This window comes from Delphinapterus leucas, chromosome 7, assembly GCF_059928025.1.
Source record: "Delphinapterus leucas isolate spDelLeu-1000000601 "Yukka" chromosome 7, BTC_Dleu_Yukka2, whole genome shotgun sequence".
NCBI lineage: Eukaryota > Metazoa > Chordata > Mammalia > Artiodactyla > Monodontidae > Delphinapterus > Delphinapterus leucas.
The window spans coordinates 52,040,342-52,061,617 of NC_143135.1; the positions used below are offsets into that span (position 1 = coordinate 52,040,342).

Here is a 21,276-nt window from a genome sequence, read left to right on the forward strand (position 1 = left end):
GAGCCAGCTATTGTGGGCCTTGATAAGCTCCCAAACAGTTCCAGCAAAGCACACGTGCAGGAGAGACCAAAGAGTGCTCTGGCTATCTGCATATTCCTGGTAGAACTTGAGGCCATGTATGCAGGTACAGGGGACATGAGAGTGCCCAACAGACTTGTAAACTGCCAGGATTTTGAATGTGCCGTCTAACCCATACATTAGATTCATCACAGCCATTGAAGAAAACAAAAATCTTATGGGCTTAAGGTGTTTGAGTGCAAACTGTTACCAGTCACTGGTTGACTACTTAGCAATGCTGATACAGAGGCAATCCCTAGGAAGCAAGGCTTAAAAATACAGACAAGAATTCAAGAAACATAACAAAAAATAAGAAAATCACCAGTCGCGGGACTTCCTTGGTGGCGCAGTGGTTAAGAATCCACCTGCCAGTGCAGGGGACATGGGTTCGATCCCTGGTCCGGGAAGATCCCACATGCCACAGAACAAATGAGCCCGTGTGCCACAACTACTGAGCCTGCGGTCTAAGAGCCTGTGAGCCACAAGTACTGAGCCCGTGCACCACAACTACTGAGGCCTGTGCGAGCCCTAGAGCCCACAAGCCACAACTACTGAGCCCATGTGCCACAATTACTGAAGCCCACGTGCGCTAAGGCCAGCGTGCCACAACTACTGAGCCCATGTGCTGCAACTACTGAAGCCTGTGTGACTAGAGCCTGTACTCCTCAACAAGAGAAGCCACTGCAATGAGAAGCCTGTGCACCGCAATGAAGAGTAGCCCCCGCTCACCACAACTAGAGAGAGCCGGCACACAGCAACAAAGACCCAGTGCAGCCAAAAATAATAATAATAAATTTTAAAAAAATAATAAGAAAGACACTAGTGGCTGCACACTACAGGCTCCACAGATTTATTCCAGGCAAGTTACTAAACAACCAAATGCAACAACAACCCCTAAAAGAAGAAAGAACAGATTTCTGAATTTCTAGAATAGATTATCTAACAAATACAAGAAATGAGATATGTGAAGAAATGGGAAAGTGTGACCCATATTCAAGGGGCAAAAGCAGTCAATATAATAATATACAAGATTTGAAAAATCTTATCAACCAATTTTACCTGATTGACATTTACACAACACTGCACTCAGTAACTGCAGAATACCTGTTCTTTTCAAGTGCATGTGGAAAATAAACCACGCATGTTTTTACACAATTCAACACATATTCTTGATAAAAAGGAAAAAACACAATTTTCCAAAAACTAGAAATAGAACTAAATATTCTAAATCTGTAAAGCAGAATCTATGAAAAACCTATGGCTAATTATATACTTAATGGTGAAATACTGAACATTTTCCCATTACGTTTAGGAACAAGGCAGTGATATCTGCCATTATCAATTTGTTCAATATTATATTACTGGAGGTTCTGGCAAATGCAATAAGACAAGAAAAGTAAATAAGAGACATACAAAAGGAAAGTATGCCTTCAAAAAGGAAGAAGTAAAATCGTCTTTATTCTCCAAAAAACATGATCACGAACATAGAAAAACTTAAGAAATCTAAACAAACAAACAAGAAAACAAAAAACTATTGGAGCTAATAAGTGAATTTAGTAAAGTGACAAGATACCAGGTTAACATACAAGAATCAATTGTATTTATATACACTAACAATAATAAACTGAAAAAAAATTTAATTTAAATACTATTCATAATAGTATTGAAAACAAAATATTTAAGAATAAATATAACAAAATATGTGCAAGACCTCTACATCAAAAACCATAAACACTGAAGAGAGAAATTTAAAAAATTCAAAATTAATGGAGAGATATCATGTTCCTGGATTGGAAGAACCCAGTATTATTAACTTGCCAATTCTCCCCAGATTGATCAATAGGTTCAAAGCAATACCAATCAAATTTCTAGTAGTCCTCTTTTAAGAAATTGACAAGTTGGTTCTAAAATTTATATGGAAATATAATAGACCTAGAATAAATCCATCTTGAAATAGAACAGAGGTAAAGAATTTACATTACCATTACAAACGAGAATACATGAAACTAAAAAGTTTTTGCACAACAAAGGAAACTATCAACAAAATGAAAAGGCAGCCTACTGAATGGGAGAAGATATTTGCAAATGATATATCTGACAAGAGGTTAATATCCAAAATATACAAAGAACTCATACAACTCAACATCAAAAAACCCAAACCACCCAATTATAAAATGGGAAGAGAATCTGAATAGACATTTTTCCAAAGACATACAGATGGCCAACAGACACATGAAAAGATGCTCAACATCACCAATCATCAGGGAAATGAGATACCAAAGAGATATCACCTCACACCTGTCATCAGAAAGACAACGAATAATAAGTGATGGCAAGGATGTGGAGAAACAGGAACCCTTGTGCACTGTTGATGGTATTATGAATTGGTGCAGCCACCATGGTAAACCATATGGTGGTTCCTCAAAAAATTAAAAATAGAACTACCATACAGTCCAGTAATTCCACTTCTGGATGTTTTCCAAAGAAAATAAAAACGCTAATTAAAAAAGATACATGCACACCAATGTTCATTGCAGCATTGTTTATAATAGCCAGGATTTGGAAGCAATCTTAGTGTCCACTGAAAGATATATGGATAAAGATGTGGTGTGTGTGTGTGTACGTGTATATGTATATACACACACACATACATATACACACACACAACAGAATACTACTCAGCCATGAAAAAGAATGAAATCTTGCCATTTGTGACAACATGGATGGACCTGGAGGGTATTATACTAAGTGAAATAAGTCAGACAGAGAGAGACAAATACTGTATGATTTCACTTATATGTAGAATCTAAAAAACAGAAACAGACTCATAGATACAGAGAACAAAAAGGTGGTTGCCAGAGGGGAGGCAGTAGGGGAATGAATGAAATAGGCAAGAGAGGTTAAGAGGTACAAACTTCAGTTACAAAATAAAGGAGTCACAGAAATTCAATGTACAGCATGGGGAAATATAGTCAATAATATTGTGATAACTTTGTATGGTGACAGATGGTAACTAGACTTATCATGATCATTTTGTAATGTATGATTTGATAGTCATATCAAATCATATGGCGTATACCTGGAATTCACACAGTGTTGTAGGTCAAGTACACTTCAATTAACAACAACAATAAAAAAAGATGTGTAATCACAGTTTTCTAATATGTTCTGCAGTGAACAATAACATTGTTATAATGATGCAAAAGCTAATTATCAATATAATTAAAAGTATGATAAAATTTGGGGAAGAGGATGAGGAAGGAGAGGTGGAGGTATTAAGTCTTCATCTCTTATAACATTTATGAATTTAAAAGTTACTTTTTTGAGTAGTTCCAATAGGGACCCCCAAAGTCTAAGATATTTACTACCTGACGCATTATAGGAAAAGTGTGCTGATCCAAGTTGTTGATCTTACGGCCACAGTGATATTCACAGTACGGGCATACCTTGGAAATATTGTGTGTTTTGTTCCAGACCACCACAATAAAGTGAATATTGCAGTAAAGTAAGTCACAAAATTGTTGATTTCCCAGTGCATGTAAAAATTATGTTTATACTATATTGTAGTTTATTACATATGTAATAGCATTATGTCTAAAAAAAATGTACACACCTTAATTAAAAAATACTTTATTGCTAAAAAACGCTAGCCATCATTTGAGCCTTTAGCAAGTCATGGTAGTAACACCAAAGATCACTGATCACATATCACCATAACAAATATAACAATAATGAAAAAGTTTGAAATATTGTGATAATTACTAAAATGTGACAGAGACATGAAGTGAGCAAATGCTGTTGGAAAAACAGTCTCGATAGACTTGCTTGATTCAGGGTTGCCATAAAACTTCAACGTGTAAAAAATGCATCATCTGAGAAGTGCAATAAAATGAAGAGCAAAATTTAATGTCAAAAAATATATATACTTACCTATCTATCTCTGTATCTACATATTGACAAAGGACTTTTATTCAGAATATATAAACAACTCCTACAGTGCAACAGTAAGAAGACCCAACTAAAATCCAATTTTTTAAAAGTGGCAAAAGATACAGACTCTGAACAAAGGAAGATAAACAAATGGCCAATAAACACATGTTCATGTGTTTAATATCATTATTTATCAATAAAATATAAGTGAAAACATTGAGATATCACAACATGCCCACTAGAATGGCTAAAATTTAAAAGACTGGCAACAACCTAACATGGTGAGGATGCGGAATAAGCAAAATACATTGCTGGTGGGAGTGTAAAGTGTAGTGATGCAATCACTTTGAAAATTAGTCTGGAACTTTCTCATAAAGTTAACATGTTCCTACCAAATGACTCAGCAATTCCACTTGTAAATATTTACCCAAGAAAATGAAAACATATGTCTATATAAAGATTTGTACACGAATGTTCATAGCAGCTTTATTCCAAAACTGGAAACAACCCAAATATCTATCAACGGGTGAATGGATAAACAAATTATGCTATATTCACATAATGGAATACAACTCAGAAATAGAAAGGAATGAACTCTACCAAACATTTAAAGAAGACTTCACACCAATTTTTCCAAACTCTTCCAAAAATTAGAAGAGAAGACACTTCCAACTCATTCTATGAGATCATTGTTACCCTGCTACCAGAAACCAAAGACATCATAAGAAAACTACAGACTAATACCTCTTATGAGTATAGATGCAAAAACCCTCAACAAAGTACTACCAAACTGAATCCAGCAACATATAAAAAGGATTATGCACCACGAACAAGTGATATTTTTCGTAGGAATGTAAGATTGGTTAAACATCTGAAAATCAGTTAATATTCAATATAACATCAACAGAACAAAGGATAAAAACTACATGATCATGTCAATAGAGTCAGATAAAGTATTTGATAAAATCCAACCCTTTCTCATGATAAAAAAAAAAACAACACTAAAACATTAAGAATAGAAGGGAACTTCCTCAACCTGATAAAGGGCATCGATGAAAACCTACGGTGAACAGCATATTTAATGGTGAAAATCTGAAAGCTTTCCCCATATGATCAAGAACAGGGATGTCTCTTACCACTTCTATGTAACATTGTACTGAAGTTCTAGCCAGAGCTATTAGGCAAGAAAAAGCAATAAAAGGGACCCATATTGGAAAGGAAGATGTAAAACTATCTCTACATTCAGATGATATAATCTTGTATGTAGAAAATCCTAAGGAATTCACTAAAAAACTATTAGACCTAATAAACTAGTTCAGCAAGATTTCAGGATACAAGATTAATATACAAAAGTCAATTATATTTCTACAAACTAGCAATGAACAGTCTGAAAATGAAATTAGAAAATAGTTCCATTTAGAACAGTATCAAAAACAACAGAAATACTCAGAAATAAACTTAACAAAAGAAGTGCAACACTTGTATTCTGAAAACCACAGCACATTTAAAGACCTAAATAAGTGGAAAGACATCTCATGTTCATAAATCAAAAAACTTAATATTGTTAAGATGGGAATGCTCGCTACATTGATCTACACATTCAAAGCAATCTCTACCAAAATCGCAGATGGCTTTTTTTTTTTGGCAAAAATTGACAAGCTAATCCTGAAATTTATATAGATATGTAAGGGACCATAAATTGTCAAAACAGTCTCAAAAAGAAGAAAGTTGGATTTGTCATATTTCTTGATTTCAAAACTTACTACAAAGATAGAGTAATCAAGACAGGCTGATACTGGCATAAATATAGACATACAGATCAATGGAACAGAATTGATAGTCCAGAATTAAACCCTTATATTTATGGTCAACTGATGTTTGACAAGGGTGCCAAGACACTTCATGGGAAAAGAATAGTCTTTTCAATAAATGGTGCTGGAACAGCTGGATATCCACACACAAAGAAATAAAGTTGGGCCCCTTTCTTACACTATACATAAAAGCAAACTGAATAGGGGTTGGAGGTAGGAGGGAATGGGGAGTTCTTTAGTCAGTGTTTCAATTTCACAAGACGAAAACTTCTGAAGATTGATTGCACAACAATATGAATGTACTTAACACTGCTGAACTGCGTACTTTAAAAGAGTTAGGATAGTAAATTTTATATTATGGATATTTTACCACAATTTAAAAGTGTTTAATAAAAATATTTAACTCAACATGGGTCACAGAGCTAAACATGAGAGCTAAAACTATAAAACTCTTAGAAGAAAACAGGGAGAAAACTTTGTGATCTTGGGTTAGACAAAGCCTGCTTAAAACACCGAAAGCATAAGTGACAAAAGAAAAGATAGTTAAATAGGACTTCAAAGGATGCTTTCAAAAATAAAGACCACCCACAGAATAGGAGAAACTATTTGCAAATTATTTATCTAATAAGGGAATTGCATCCAGAATATATAAAGAACTATTACAACTCAACAGTAAAAAGACAAATAACCTAGCTGAAAAATGGGCAAAGAATCAGAATACAATTTTTCCAAAGAATATACACAAATGGCCAATAAACACATGAAAAAATGCTAAGTGTCATTAGTCGTTAGAGAAATGCAAATCAGAATTACAGCGAGAAGCCACTTTACACACACTGGAACAGCTATAACAAAAAAGACAATAACAAGTGTGCTGAGGATGTGGATAAATTGGAACCCTCATGCCTTGCTGGTGGGAATGTAAAATGGTGCAGCCCTTTTGGAAAACTGTTTGGCCGTTCCTTAAGAAGTTAAACATATAGTTACCACATGACCCAGAAATTCTACTCCTAGGTATATACCCAAAAGAAATAAAGCATATGTCCACACAAAAACGTGTACACAAATGTTCACAGCAGTTATTCGTAATAGCCAAAAAGTAGAAACAACCCAGATGCCCATCAACTGATGACAGATAAATAGAATGTGGTATATCCATACAAAATATTATTTAGCCATAAAAAGGGATGAAGTATTGACACATGCTACAACATGGATGAACCTTAAAAAAATTATACTAAGCCAAAGAAGCCAGGCACACAAGACTGCATATTATGTAAAAATGGGATGCAGCGTAGACTGGAAAGGTGTAGCATACAATCAGTATTTGTTGGATGAATAAATGAATTAAGTTAAATGGCCAGGACCTGGCCAACTGGATTTAGAAGGTGAAAGACAAAGAAACTAAAGTAATGCTGAGTTTTCTAAACTGGGTGAGCGAGGGGCAGGTGGGAACATTAAAGACACCTGGAGAGGCCAGGTAGGCTCTGACGATCTCAGGTCTCAGAGGGAAGCACAGATTTGAGTCATCGGCTTAGAGGTGATAGTTAAGGTGAGGCGATGGTTAAGTTTACCAAGGGAAAAAGTTGAGAAATAAAAAGGGGCAGGGGTACACCTGAGTCTTCTGCCCTTTCTGGTGTTTGGAAGAGGTTGTCTGAGACCCTGAGTATTCAAGTGACAAGAGGGGTGTGTGGTGCAAGGGAAAGAACCGAGGACTTGGGTCTGAGGACCCAGGTTCTTTGCTTTAGTTTCATCTTGCTTATGACCTTGGGCAGCTGATCTTACTGTCTGAGGTTCAGTTTCCTCACCTGCAATCAGGGATAATAATGCCAACTCTCTCTCCCTCCCCAAACTGTTGCCTGGACTAAAAAAGGAGAAAGCATAAGAAAGTGCTTTGTAAACTGTAAAAGACTCACCAGATGTAAGGGATTATTATTATTGCAGTGGCACATGCAGAAGACCAGTAAAATGGATTTGGTTGCAGCAAGCACAGGGGTTACTTTCTGTTTCTTAAAAAAAAGGAAGAAAGAAAAACCAGCAGCAGCAAGTACTGCCAGGTGCACAGTGTAGTTTTTCCAACTTTGAGAAGCAAATAACAGGGAGGGGCCAACTGGCTCATCCCAGGAGGCCTGTCTTCACCAGTTGAATCTGAAATCAGGGCCCAGGGAATGGCTGCAGGCACGGGCCCAGGACGGCAGGCCCTGTCCTGGCCAGGCGGGACCCAGGGAATGCGGGGCCGACAGAGGTTGTCCACATGGTCAGAGACCTGGGCCCCTGTGGCTTGGAGCTTCCTTCAGGCCCTGAGCAGCCAGATGTACTCCTTAGAGTTCCAGGTGGCCTGTGAAGGGTGCTGCCCAGCCCCCAGGCCACGTTTGGGAGTATCACCTCTGGGTTAGGCAGAGAAGTGACCATGGTTTCACTACAAAATAGGCCAAGCCGGGCTTCTATGGCTCTCCAGGTGGAGGACCTCATTAGAGCTGAGGGCCGCACTGGGCCTGCCAGCATTGTGGGACAAGGTCCAGCACAGGAGGCTTGGGGAAGCTCCTTCCAGTTCTTTCCATGCCCAGAGACACGTCTCCCCAGTGCCTGGCTAGATGTGAGCCCCAGCAATTTGTGTGCCAGCCTGGAGACAGTCCCCTCATACAGCACCTCTGAGGCAGCCACAGTCTTCTCAAAGCTTCTTGGCCAGGGCGAGGGAGAACCTCAGCCACTACCTCGTCCAGCCTCTTTGCCCATTTTCAGTCGAAGAACCTGAGGCCCAGAGAGACAAGAACCTACTGAAAGGTCAGATCAGGGGAGCTTCTCTGAGGCCTAGCAATGGGGCAGAGAGCAGAAATCAGGACTCCAAGACTCCCAGCCATCCACCTCTCCCCATTACTGTTATTTTCCAGTCTCTTCCCCTCAAGGCCACTGCTTTCTCACCTCCCTGAGCTGCCTGGCCAGCCCTAGCGTCCTGAGGCTTCCACCTGAGGCTAAACCTCTGCTTCCTGCCCCTGCTCTGTGCCAGACTCCCTGGGCAGGGGGCAGGGACACAGGGGAGGGAAGGGGGTCAGCAGCTGCAACGCCAGGTCCACTTCTGCCACTAATGGGTAGCAGCGGGCACAGAAAATGTCACCTTTTGCAAAATGACTCTTCCATTGAGGCCCTGTGTTGGAGTTCCTCCTGCCCCTCCTGACGCAACCTTCTGGAGCACTTATTCTTCTCTTCAACGTTCATCCTCATTCCCTGAGCCTGGCTAAGGACTTAGACCCGGCACCACGTCCTGTGCACACGCCAGAGCACAGACACGACTTACCAGCTCCGCCTAGCCCTCGGGTGCTCCCAGTCTGGTTGAGGAGACACCAGAATGGGCACCTGCCACCAGAGTGACCAGCATAGGAGGGAGGGAAACGAGGGGAGGGGACTCCTGAGGCCCAGGAGGTGCCCCCTCCACCCCCAGCCTGGGCCAGTCAGGGAAGGCCTGGAGCTCAAAGGAAACTTGAGGAGACATTTCCTGGGCAGACGAGGTGGGGAGAGGCATACCCGGAAGCCCACTCTGTGGTGAGGAGGGAGACAGGCTCAGGGGACGGTACCGGCGTTCCCGTGCCTTAACCCGCAGGCTGAGCAGGGGTAAGGCTCAGGAGTTGGCAGAGGCCACAGGTGAAGGTGGCTGAAGGCAGGTCAGAAGTGTATTTTCCAACATCACCAAGCAATTAACGCAACTCTGATGTCCTCTACCTGGACACAAGACCACCCCCGCCTGTGCTGCTGGCTGATTAGCTGCCAATTGGTGATTCCCACAACCTTCTCCTCAGGTTTGTTTAATTTGCTAGAGTGGCTCACAGAACTCAGAGAAACAGTTACTTAGATTTACCAGTTTATTATAAAGGATAAAAATGAACAGCCATATAAAGAGGTACAAAGAGCAGGGTCTTGAAGGGTCCCAGGTGCAGGAGCTCCTGAACCCATGGAACTGGGGTATCCCATCCCCATCTCCCAGCATGTGGATGTGTCCACTAACCCAGGAGCTCCCTAAACCCTGTAGTTTAGGGCTTTTTATACAGGCTTTATTATGTAGGCACAATTGATTGAATCATTGGTCAGTGGTGATTGATTCAAACTCCAGCCCCTCGCCCTCCCCAGAGGTCAGAGGTCAGCTGGCAGGGGGGTTGGGACGGAAAGTTCCAACCCTCTAATCCAGGGTGGGGTCCCCTGGCAACAATTCAGGTGTGGTTGAAAGGGGTTGTTATAAATAACAAAAGACATAATTTTGGCTCTCATCACTTAGAAAATTCATGGATTTTAGGAGCTCTGTACAAGAAACAGGGAGGAAGACCAAATAATATTTCTTAGGATAAATCACAACATCACAGCAGGTTAATGTTTGTCTTTATAAGAGAAGGAGAATAGAACACAGACAGACACAGCAAAAAGACTCTGTGTGGACACAGGGAGAAGATGGCCATCTACAAGCCAAGGAGACATGCCTAAGAAGAAACCAACCCTGTTAGCACCTTGGTCTTGGACTTCTAGCCTCCAGAAATTAATTTCTGTTGTTTGAGCCACCCAATCTGTGGTACTTCGTAATGGCAGCCCTAGAAAACTAGTTCCTTCCTCGCCAAGGAACTAGCACTTAAAAGAACTGACCAATGGCTTCCCTGGTGGCGCAGTGGTTAAGAATCCACCTGCCAATGCAGGGGACATGGGTTCGAGCCATAGTCCAGGAAGATCCCACATGCCGTGGAGAAACTAAGCTCGTGTGCCACAACTCCTGAGCCCACTTGCTGCAACTACTAAAGCCCACATGCCTAGAGCCGATGCTCTGCAACAAGAGAAGCCACTGCAATGAGAAGCCCATGCACCGCAATGAAGAGTAGCCCCCACTCAACTAGATAAGCCCGCATGCAGCAACAAAGACCCAATGCAGCCAAAAATAAATAAATTAATTAATCAATTAGAGCAGAAATAAATGCAATAGAACAAAGAAAACAATAGCAAAGATCAATAAAACTAAAAGCTGGTTGTTTGAGAAGATAAACAAAATTGATAAACCATTAGCCAGACTCATCAAGAAAAAGAGGGAGAGGACTCAAATCAATAAAATTAGAAATGAAAAAGGAGAAGTTACCACAGACACCGCAGAAATACAAAGCATCCTAAGAGACTACTACAAGCAACTCTATGCCAATAAAATGGAGAACCTGGAAGAAATGGACAAATTCTTAGAAAGGTATAACCTTCCAAGACCAAACCAGGAAGAGATAGAAAATATGAACAGACCAATCACAAGTAATGAAATTGAAGCTGTGATTAAAAATCTTCCAACAAGGGCTTCCCTGGTGGCTCAGTGGTTGACAATCTGCCTGCCAATGCAGGGGACACGGGTTCGAGCCCTGGTCTGGGAAGATCCCACATGCTGTGGAGCAACTGGGCCCGTGAGCCACAATTACTGAGCCTGTGCATCTGGAGCCTGTGCTCCATAACAAGAGAGGCCGCGATAGTGAGAGGCTCATGCACTGCAATGAAGAGTGGCCCCCACTTGCCACAACTAGAGAAAGCCCTCGCACAGAAACGAAGACCCAGCACAGCCATAAATTTAAAAAAAAAAAAATCTTCCAACAAACAAAACTCCAGGACCAGATGGCTTCACAGGTGAATTCTATCAAACATTTAGAGAAGAGCTAACACCCATCCTTCTCAAACTCTTCCAAAAAATTGCAGAGGAAGGAACACTCCCAAACTCATTCTATGAGGCCACCATCACCCTGATACCAAAACCAGACAAAGACACTAGAAAAAAAGAAAATTACAGACCAATATCCCTGATGAATATAGATGCAAAAATCCTCAACAAAATACTAGCAAACAGAATCCAACAACACATTAAAAGGATCATACACCATGATCAAGTGGGATTTATCCCAGGGATGCCAGGATTCTTCAGTATACGCAAATCAATCAATGTGATACACCATATTAACAAATTGAAGAACAAAAACCATATGATCATCTCAATAGATGCAGAAAAAGCTTTTGACAAAATTCAACACCCATTTAAGATAAAAAAAACTCTCCAGAAAGTGGGCATAGAGGGAACCTACCTCGACATAATAAAGGCCATATACGACAAACCCACAGCAAACATCATTCTCAATGGTGAAAAACTGAAAGCATTTCCTCTAAGATCAGGAACAAGACAAGGATGTCCACTCTCATCACTATTATTCAACATAGTTTTGGAAGTCCTAGCCACGGCAATCAGAGAATAAAAAGGAATACAAGTTGGAAAGGAAGAAGTAAAACTGTCACTATTTGCAGATGACATGATACTATACATAGAGAATCCTAAAGATGCCAGCAGAAAACTACTAGAGCTAATCAATGAATTTGGTAAAGTTGCAGGATATGAAATTAATGCACAGAAATCTCTTGCATTACTATACACTAAGGATGAATAATCTGACAGAGAAATTAAGGAAATACTCCCATTTACCACTGCAACAAAAAGAATAAAATACCTAGGAATAAACCTACCTAGGGAGACAAAAGACCTGTATGCAGAAAACTATAAGACACTGATGAAATAAATTAAAGATGATACCAACAGATGGAGAGATATACCAAGTTCTTGGATTGGAAGAATCAATATTGTGAAAATGACTATACTACCCAAATCAATCTACAGATTCAATGCAATCCCTATCAAATTACCAATGGCATTTTTTACAGAACTAGAACAAAAAATCTTAAGATTTGTATGGAGACACAAAAGACCCCAAATAGCCAAAGCAGTCTTGAGGGAAAACAACAGAGCTGGAGGAATCAGACTCCCTGACTTCAGACTATACTACAAAGCTACAGTCATCAAGACAATATGGTACTGGCACAAAAACAGAAATATAGATCAATGGAACAGGATAGAAATCCCAGAGATAAACCCACGCACCTATGGTCAGCTAATCTATGACAAAGGAGGCAAGGATATACAATAGAGAAATGACAGTCTCTTCAATAAGTGGTGCTGGGAAAACTGGACAGCTACGTGTAAAAGAATGAAATTAGAGCACTCCCTAACACCATACACAAAAATAAACTCAAAATGGATTAGAGACTTAAATGTAAGAGCAGACACTATAAAACTCTTAGAGGAAAACATAGGCAGAACACTCTTTGACATAAATCACAGCAAGATCTTTTTTGATCCACCTCCCAGAGTAATGGAAATAAAATAAAAAATAAACAAATGGGACCGAATGAAACTTCAAAGCTTTTGCAAAGCAAAGGCAACTACAAACAAGACGAAAAGGCAACCCTCAGAATGGGAGAAAATATTTGCAAATGAATCAATGGACAAAGGATTAATGTCCAAAATATATAAACAGCTCATGCAGCTCAATATTAAAAAAATAAACAACCCAATCCAAAAATGGGCAGAAGACTTAAATAGACATTTCTCCAAAGAAGACATACAGATGACCAAGAAGCACATGAAAAGCTGCTCAACATCACTAATCATTAGAGAAATGCAAATCAAAAGTACAATGAAGTATCACCTCACACCAGTTAGACTGGGCATCATCAGAAAATCTACAAACAACAAATGCTGGAGAGGGTGTGGAGAAAAGGGAACCCTCTTGCAATGTTGGTGGGAATGTAAATTGATATAGCCACTATGGAGAAGAGTATGGAGGTTCCTTAAAAAACTGAAAATAGAATTACCATATGACCCAGCAATCCCACTACTGGGCATATACCCAGAGAAAACTATAATTCAAAAAGACACATGCACCCCAATGTTCATTGCAGCACTATTTACAATAGCCAGGTCATGGAAGCAACCTAAATGCCCATCAACAGACGAACAGATAAAGAAGATGTGTACATATATACAATGGAATATTACTCAGCCATAAAAAGGAATGAAATTGGGTCATTTGTAGAGACGTGGATGAATCTTGAGACTGTCATACAGAGTGAAGTAAGTCAGAAAGAGCAAAACAGGTATCATACATTAACGCATATATGTGGAACCTAGAAAAATGGTACAGATGAACCAGTGTGCTGGGCAGAAATTGAGACACAGATGTAGAGAACAAACGTATGGACACCAAGGGGGGAAGTGGCGGGGGTGGTGGTGGTGGTGGTGATGTGATGAATTGGGAGATTGGGATTGACACATATACACTAATATGTATAAAATGGATAACTAATAAGAACCTGCTGTATAAAAAAAAAAAAAAAAAGAACTGACCAAATATGTAGAATGCAAGCGGGAAGGACATCTGGGCAGTGTGTGCTAGGTAACCCAAAGCTTAGAGATATCGCCACAGGTCTGATCCTGACAGGAGCCAATTCGCTTCACATGGGTTCACAGAGGCATGCCTCTCCTGCAAATGTGGATGCTTCAGAACAGCCCTACCCTACAGCCTAATGGGCCTGGCTTGGGCTCCTGCTCACCCACAAAGAGCCACATCTACAGGAATGACCAGAAAACCTGAAGGCTCTTGCCCTCTGCAAGGAGGCTCCAGTGGGAACCGGCCTTGGGAACTACGCCAAGGACTCATGCTGCCCAGAGAGACCCAGAATGGGCAAGGACCTGGCCTGAGGTCACACAGCATGACGGATGGCACCCAAGCTGGAATCTCATCCCCTGCTGGTCCCAGCTGCTTTCTCCTCCAGCCCCGGCACCTTGCCCAAACCTGCTGCCACCCACTCTGCTTTCCCACCCTCTCCTCCCCTCCTCTCTGGCTCTGGTTAAGGCCAGGAGCATGATTTCAGAATGATGAAACCCAGCTCCTAAGGTCACACCGGCTTCTTTGCAGTGGCTATAATTTTGCATGGCCCCATCCCCCGGGGAAGCTGCCAGGCCTTTGGCACATGTCTGGGGGAAAGGCGAGGATGAGACAACCAGAAGGATCACTTCAAGCCAGGTCAAGAGGAATTGTACATTACAGACCATCTCCTGACCCAGCACTGGTCTGGGGGACACACAGACCCATAATGCAATGCAACCTTATGCTCATGTCACGCCTTCGCCCATCATCCCACTTAATCCTTGTGGCATCCCGTTTACACTCAGGCTTTCCAAGTCAACACCACCAGGCTGTTCGTACCTCTGTCCCCCACGCTGTGCTGATTCACATCGCTGGGGTCTTGCTTCTGCTGTTTCCTCTGTCTGGATTGTTCTTTTCCCCTTCTTCCCAATCTTCCTTGTCTCCTTTACTTGGCTAATTCCTACTCATCCTTTAAGGCTCAGCTCTGGTGTCACCTTTTCCAGGAAGCCTTCCCTGACCATCCTCCCAGCAGGTGGGTCTATATATGTCCTCTCTGCATGCTCATAATAATCTATCTTTATGTTCATTGCATTGTATTTTAATTATCTGCTTACGTGTCTGTCTGTTCCTCCATCCAGAATGGGAGCTTCTCAAGAGCAGGGATGGGGTTGGGATTAGTCTGGTTCACCTAGGTGCCCTCCTCCCCAGCACAGAGCTGAGCCCCCGGCACAGAACTGAGCATAGCATGGATCACTGAATGTTCGACAACCCCACCTCCCCACCCCCCCCCAAAGAGAGATGAGGCAGGAGTGTTAACCCCCATTTTACAGAGAGAAAACGGAGGCCCAAGAGGAATTACCTGAGCTATTCAAGGTCCCAGGGTGAGTTAGTATCAGAGCAGGGACTAGAATCCAGCTCTCCTGGAGCTTAGACGAATTCTCTTACGGTCCAAGGACAGCACTGTTGGAACAGCCAGCCAAATGGACCCACTGAGCCATACTAGGCGTATTAGTTTCCTATTGCTTCTGTAACAAATCACCACAAACTTAGTGGCTTAAAACAGTACATGTATTTTATCTTATAGTCCTGGAGGTCAGAAGTTCAAAATGGGTCTCACTGGGCTAAAACCAAGACATTGGCTGCTCTGAATTCCTTTCTAAAAGCTCTAGGGGGAATCCATGTTCTTACCTTTTCCAGCTTCTAGGCTTCCCATATTCCTTAGGTCATGGCCCTCTCCCTTCCTCAAGGCCAGCAATGGCTGGTCAAGTCTTTCTTGCACTGCATCACTCTGTCACTCCCTCTTCTGCTTCCCTCTTCAATGTGTTAGAATCTCATGATTACCCTGGGCTCACCCAGATAATTCAGGATAATCTCCCATCTCAAGCAGCTCATCTGCAACCTTAATTCTCTTTGCCATGTGATCTAACAAGTCTTCAGGTTCCAGGGATTAGGAAGTGGCTGTTTTTGTATGGGTGGGGGCATTATTCTGCCTACCACACTGGTGGGCAAGTGGGTAATGGATCTGTCGAGGGTGGAGTGACTGGACTTGCCAATGTTCCCCGAACTGTCCTGGCTTCAACCTGTCATCCCAGGGTAATTACTGATAGCACCCCCTTTCACTCTCAGAAGTATCCTGGTTTGAAGGATAAACTGTATGGTTACCTCAGTCACAGACTATTAGAGCAGGAAGTCCAATCCTACCATTTTGTAGATGAGGAAACTAAGACACAGGGAAGAGAAGGAACTTGCCCTCCCTGTCACACAGTCAGTGACAGAGTTGAGACTAGAATCCAGACGTTTTGCCAGGAGGAGGAGGCCAGCTTGATGCCCAGTTCAGACTGAAACCTTTCATCAGGTCAAGGTTTCCTAGAGGAAGTGGAAGACAGTCATCGATGATGGTAATGGAGATGATGATGACAATTTATTAAATACTTTCTATATTCCAGGCACTGCTAATTAGTGCTGAATATTTTATATGTATCATCTCCTTTTTTTGCCACTCCGGCGGCTTGTGGGATCTTAGTTCCCCAACCAGGGATTGAACCTGGGCCCTCGGCAGTGAAAGCGTGGAGTCCCAACAACTGGACCACCCGGGAAGTCCCTATATCATCTCCTTTGATCCTCATGGAAATCTTCCATCATTTTACAAATAGGGAACTGAGATTTAGTTAAGTGACCAACCAGAAGCTACTGAAGCTAAGTTTCAAATGCATATCTTTCTTATTATAAACCTAATGTCTTCCCTCTCAACTTAGAGGGTTACTGGGCTTGGGGAACTAAGAGGACTGGAAGCTTTACTTTGGAGAACCATCAGCTTTAGGGCAGAGATGGAGAGTGAAAGAGGATGCTTGTGATTTACTGAGCCTGGGAATCTGCGAGGGAAAGAACATGAGGATGAAGTGGCTGAAATAGTTGTGTTTAGTTTCCACTGAAGACTAAAATTATGGTCATGGAAGGGGGAGTGTATCTATTTATTTTAAAAGGTTTAGCTATTTTTTCCATATCTGCTCAATGTAGAACATTTGGAAAATACCAAAAGCAAAAAGAAGATAATAACAATCATGATAATTCCATACTCCCAAAGAGCCACTGTTAAGATTTTGGCAAATTTCCTTACAGGGAGTTTTTAAAAGTGAAATACTTTACATATGAAAAAGCATAAGAGTAATATTATTGACACCCATGTACCCACCCTCCAGCTTGAGAAATAAGCTGTCATGTATATAATCGAAGTCTGGTGCACCCGTTTCCCATTGTATTCCCTCCTCCCCTGACAAGAGGTCCTTCCAGGCTTTTCTCTATGCATATGCATATTGCTTTTACTTAGTTGATGTCACTGTGATTTTACAATTCAGTTCCAGAAGAGTTCAGAATAAACATCAGGGGGTCCCCAACCCTCCCTCTGTCAGCGGTTCTAATTTTTTTTTTCCTATGGAAAATAGAAAGTGGCTTTGGACTGGCTCCACCTCCACACGTCTGGCTCTTGGTGACCTAGCGATGTCACGCCACCCTTGGTGGTTCCTGCCCCAGGTGTGCAGTTGAGGACCTGGCTCAGTGCGACCCCTTCCCCACCCCCTCCCCACCTGTCTGACCTCTGTGCTCTCCATCCTCCTTCTCGGGCTCGACCTCTCTGTTTTCTCCCCTCAACCTCACTGCCTTCTCCTGTCAGTCCCTTCCTCTGTCTTCCCGCCTCCTGTCTCTGGCACTGCTCCTTATCGAGGCCGCTCCCCCTCCTCTACTGTGATGCTCGACCAGACTATGCAGCTGCCCAGGTGCACAGAGCAGCTCTGCTTCCTGGTAAAAGCCCTGCTGCCCAAGGGTTATAAAGTCCCTCCCATCTTCCCCGCTGATGCCTGGAATTCCTCCACTTCAGCTAACTCCTTGATTAGCAGGACTGGAAGTACACTTAGAGGCCGTTTAGCATCCCCTCTTCCCCCCACTTTACAGCCAAGGAAATAGGCTGAGAGGGGAGAACTGATCGGCCCACATCACTCTGCAGAGTGGACGACAGAGAAGAACCAGAACCGGGGGTTCCTGCCTCTTGTCCCAGTGCTCTTGAAAGCTTTCTTACCAAGTAGCACCCGCCAGGGCTGGACCACTCCCCAAAGCCTGCTTGCAGGGAACTGGTGTGTTGCGTGTTGGGGGTGGAGTGCTGGTCACTGCCACTGTTCCATCTGGAGTGAGGGAGCACCTGCAGCAGGGGTGTGAGAGGGCTGGACCAAGGCCTGGCACCTTCTCCTCTTCAGGGGAAGAGGGTCAGAGCTGGTGGGGTCTCAGATCATCCAGAGCCCATTCCTTCCAGACGGAAGGAAGCCGGACCCTCTTTCTTGTTTTCTGAGACACAGATGTGTGTTGGTGGGAATGAGCAGCTCTGCTTGAGTACAGTGAGGAGAGACACCAGTCTGCTTGATGGTTTTGAGGTCATTCTGCAAAAAGTCTTGAACACCAGATGAATTTGATCTTTACCCAAAAGGATGCTGTGGGATGCAGGGAGTCAGGAGACAGAATGGAGGCCTGGCTCCATCATTTACTAGCTGTGTGACCTTGGGCAAGTCACTAAATGTCTCTGAGCCCCCATGCCCTCATCTGTAAAATTGGATAACAATAACATTTAATGTGCAGGTTAAATAAGACGGTGCAGGGTGAGCACCCAGAGCAGAGCCCGGCACATACACACTTACCTACAGTAAGTGGCACCTGTGTGACTTCTGCAGATGGCCTGGGCTCCCACTGGGTGCTGCTGCCAAGACCCTAAGCTGCACCCGATTCCTTGGACCTTGCTAAGTGCTCCCCACCGAGGGCTTGACCCCATGGAGGGTCAAAGGTGAGGGGCATTCATTCTCTCTAACCTGTCAAACACAGAGCTCACAGTCTTTCTGAGGAGCTAGCTGCGTGCACACACAGGAGCTGCGATTCCTACTGGTGAGGGGTCAGATGTGCCAGAATGGGAGCAGATGTCCTGGGAGGGAACACCCAGAGATGCGGAGCTGAAAGGCAGTTCTGGACATGCCACATGCTCTTCAGGGCTAATAGCTCAAGATTCTGCTCTGGACACCACTACCTGGCACAAGGCCAGGGGGCAGCCCCTCCTGCTGCATCCAGACCCCTCTCGATAACATCCACAGACAGCCAGGGACGCTGCAAAGACCACACACTCAGAGGCAGCTGCTACTGGGCTCAGCCCAGTTTCTCTGCCACTAACAGTACGACACGGGACAAGCCTCCCAGCGGCCTCCCGGAATCTCAGTTTCTCATCTGTGGACTGAGGATACTACCAGCCACGTGAGGGGGTTGATTTACTCCATGAAATATCATGTATAGAGCACACCGCACAGCGCCGGTATAGAGTAGGTGCTCCCCAAAACGGCGGTGATTATGTTCTGTGTGAATCCCATCTTCCCGGACAGACTATGAGCTCTTGGAGGGCTGTGCTGGGGTCTTTTTTCTCTTGTGCCCCCCCTCAGACCCAAATGGCGCCAGGTACCCAAGAGTTTTTTTTTTTTTTCTGTACCCACTGACCAAATGACTGAAAAGTCTGCTAACCTGAGAGAGGGAAGAAGGCAAGGATTTGCCATTTGGTGTTTTCACGCGGGTGAGGTCATAAACGATGAATCACGTGTAATTGGATGCTGAGTCTCCGTGTGGTTTCCAATTTGTGATCTCATTTTATTCGCACAGCCCCGCCCCCTGCCAACATCATGTTTTGCGGGAGGATATGGAGAAACTGGGATTGGTCGGCCCTGTTTCCAGATGGGAAAATTGAGCCTGGGAGAGGCTGAGTGACTTATCGGGATCATCCGGCAGTTAATGCCATGGCTGGGGCTTGCTTCTCCCTTCCAGCCCGAGGGTTGGTGCAGGAGTCCAGGGCTAAGTTTGGGTTGCTCAGGTTGCAAGAATAGAGAGCCACTGATTATTGTGGGTACACGTGGGGATGGTGAGGGAGCACAGGACTTCTCGGGAGGAATGGCCTTTTTGATATCGGCGCCTAAACTGCAGCTCTGCTTGCCGAGCAGCCCCTTGAGCTGAGGTGCAGCCTCAGCTCCCACCTTAGCCTCTCCTGGTTCCATAACCCAGACTCTCTCAGCCTCTGCTTCTCTTTCCTGCCTGCTCTCTGAGCCTCTCATTTAAACCCCCTAAATGACAGAATCTGTTAGCTAAACAAGCATTTTGGTTGCAAGGAACACAGGCTCTCTCAAGCCATCTTAGGAATCCATTTCTGGGCGTGGGGTGGGCACACATGGTCTGGAAGTGGGAAGAGCTCAGACACCAAGGCAGCCCTCTGCCCTCTCCACTCTCACCTGCCACTGCTCTGACCAGCCCAGCCCAGACCCCTGGAGGGTGCATTCAGACAGGCCGAGCTATTCATCACTGGTGAGCTAATCCCCTCACTGGCCAACCCTTCCCAGACACCACCTTGGGGCCCAGGGAACACATGAGCTGATGTTCTCCCCACCTCTGGATGGATCAGTGGCCTTCCCTGGGCAAACACCTGCCCAGCAGTGCTTCCTTGATAGGACACGGGGTAGCTGTTTCACCAGAAGAAAATGCTGGACGGGTAAGGCTGTGAACATCCTTACTGCCTTCAGACTGGCTTTGCCTCTACTTAGCCTGGAGTGCCCCTAGCGGATAGGATTCCCAGGCCAGGGCACCTCAAAGAACACTAATCTCTCTGAGGTCCAGCTTAGGGATGGGTTTTTTTTAGCCTGAGGTGTGGCTAGGGTAGCAGGGGCATATAACTCAAACCTTGCAATTTAGGTGTCCACAATAGCCATTTTCATCAGCAGGGGCTATGCACGTAGCAGGCTCTCTGAGGCAGGAGCTGCCTCTCTATCGCAGATGAATCTCGGCACGTGAGCGGAGTGAAACAGCCAGTGACTCCCTGGGTTCACAGTCAGAGCCCTGTCAGCCCACCAGGTGTGTGATAGCTGGGGACTCAAGGCAAGTGTTGCATCATGGTGTTCTGGAAAGTTCTAGGCAGCAAGTGGGGAGGTATAGATGTGGTGAGGCGCCCCTGTGGGTGTGGGGGAATGGCTGGAGTGAATGCGCAGGCCCCAGATAAGCCCACCTGTAATGAGTCCTTTGCAGAGTAGAATTCACTGCGATGTCAAAAGAGGAAGAGGGAGGGGGAAGGGTAAGCTGGGACGGAGTGAGAGAGTGGCATGGACAGATCTACACTACCAAATGTAAAATAGATAGCTAGTGGGAAGCAGCCGCATAGCACAGGG

The 21,276-nt window shown here is 43.7% G+C and overlaps 1 protein-coding gene across 1 annotated transcript in view; it reads left to right on the plus strand.

Annotated features, from left to right (window-relative positions):
* Positions 1 to 20,264, plus strand: part of POLD3 (DNA polymerase delta 3, accessory subunit) — a 77,659-nt gene extending 57,395 nt beyond the window's left edge. Inside the window, exon 13 of the transcript XR_002647418.3 lies at positions 1 to 20,264. This exon is cut by the window's left edge and continues 16,647 nt beyond it. The gene's annotated coding sequence lies outside the window, so the exon portion shown is untranslated.
* Positions 20,265 to 21,276: the final 1,012 nt, after the last annotated feature.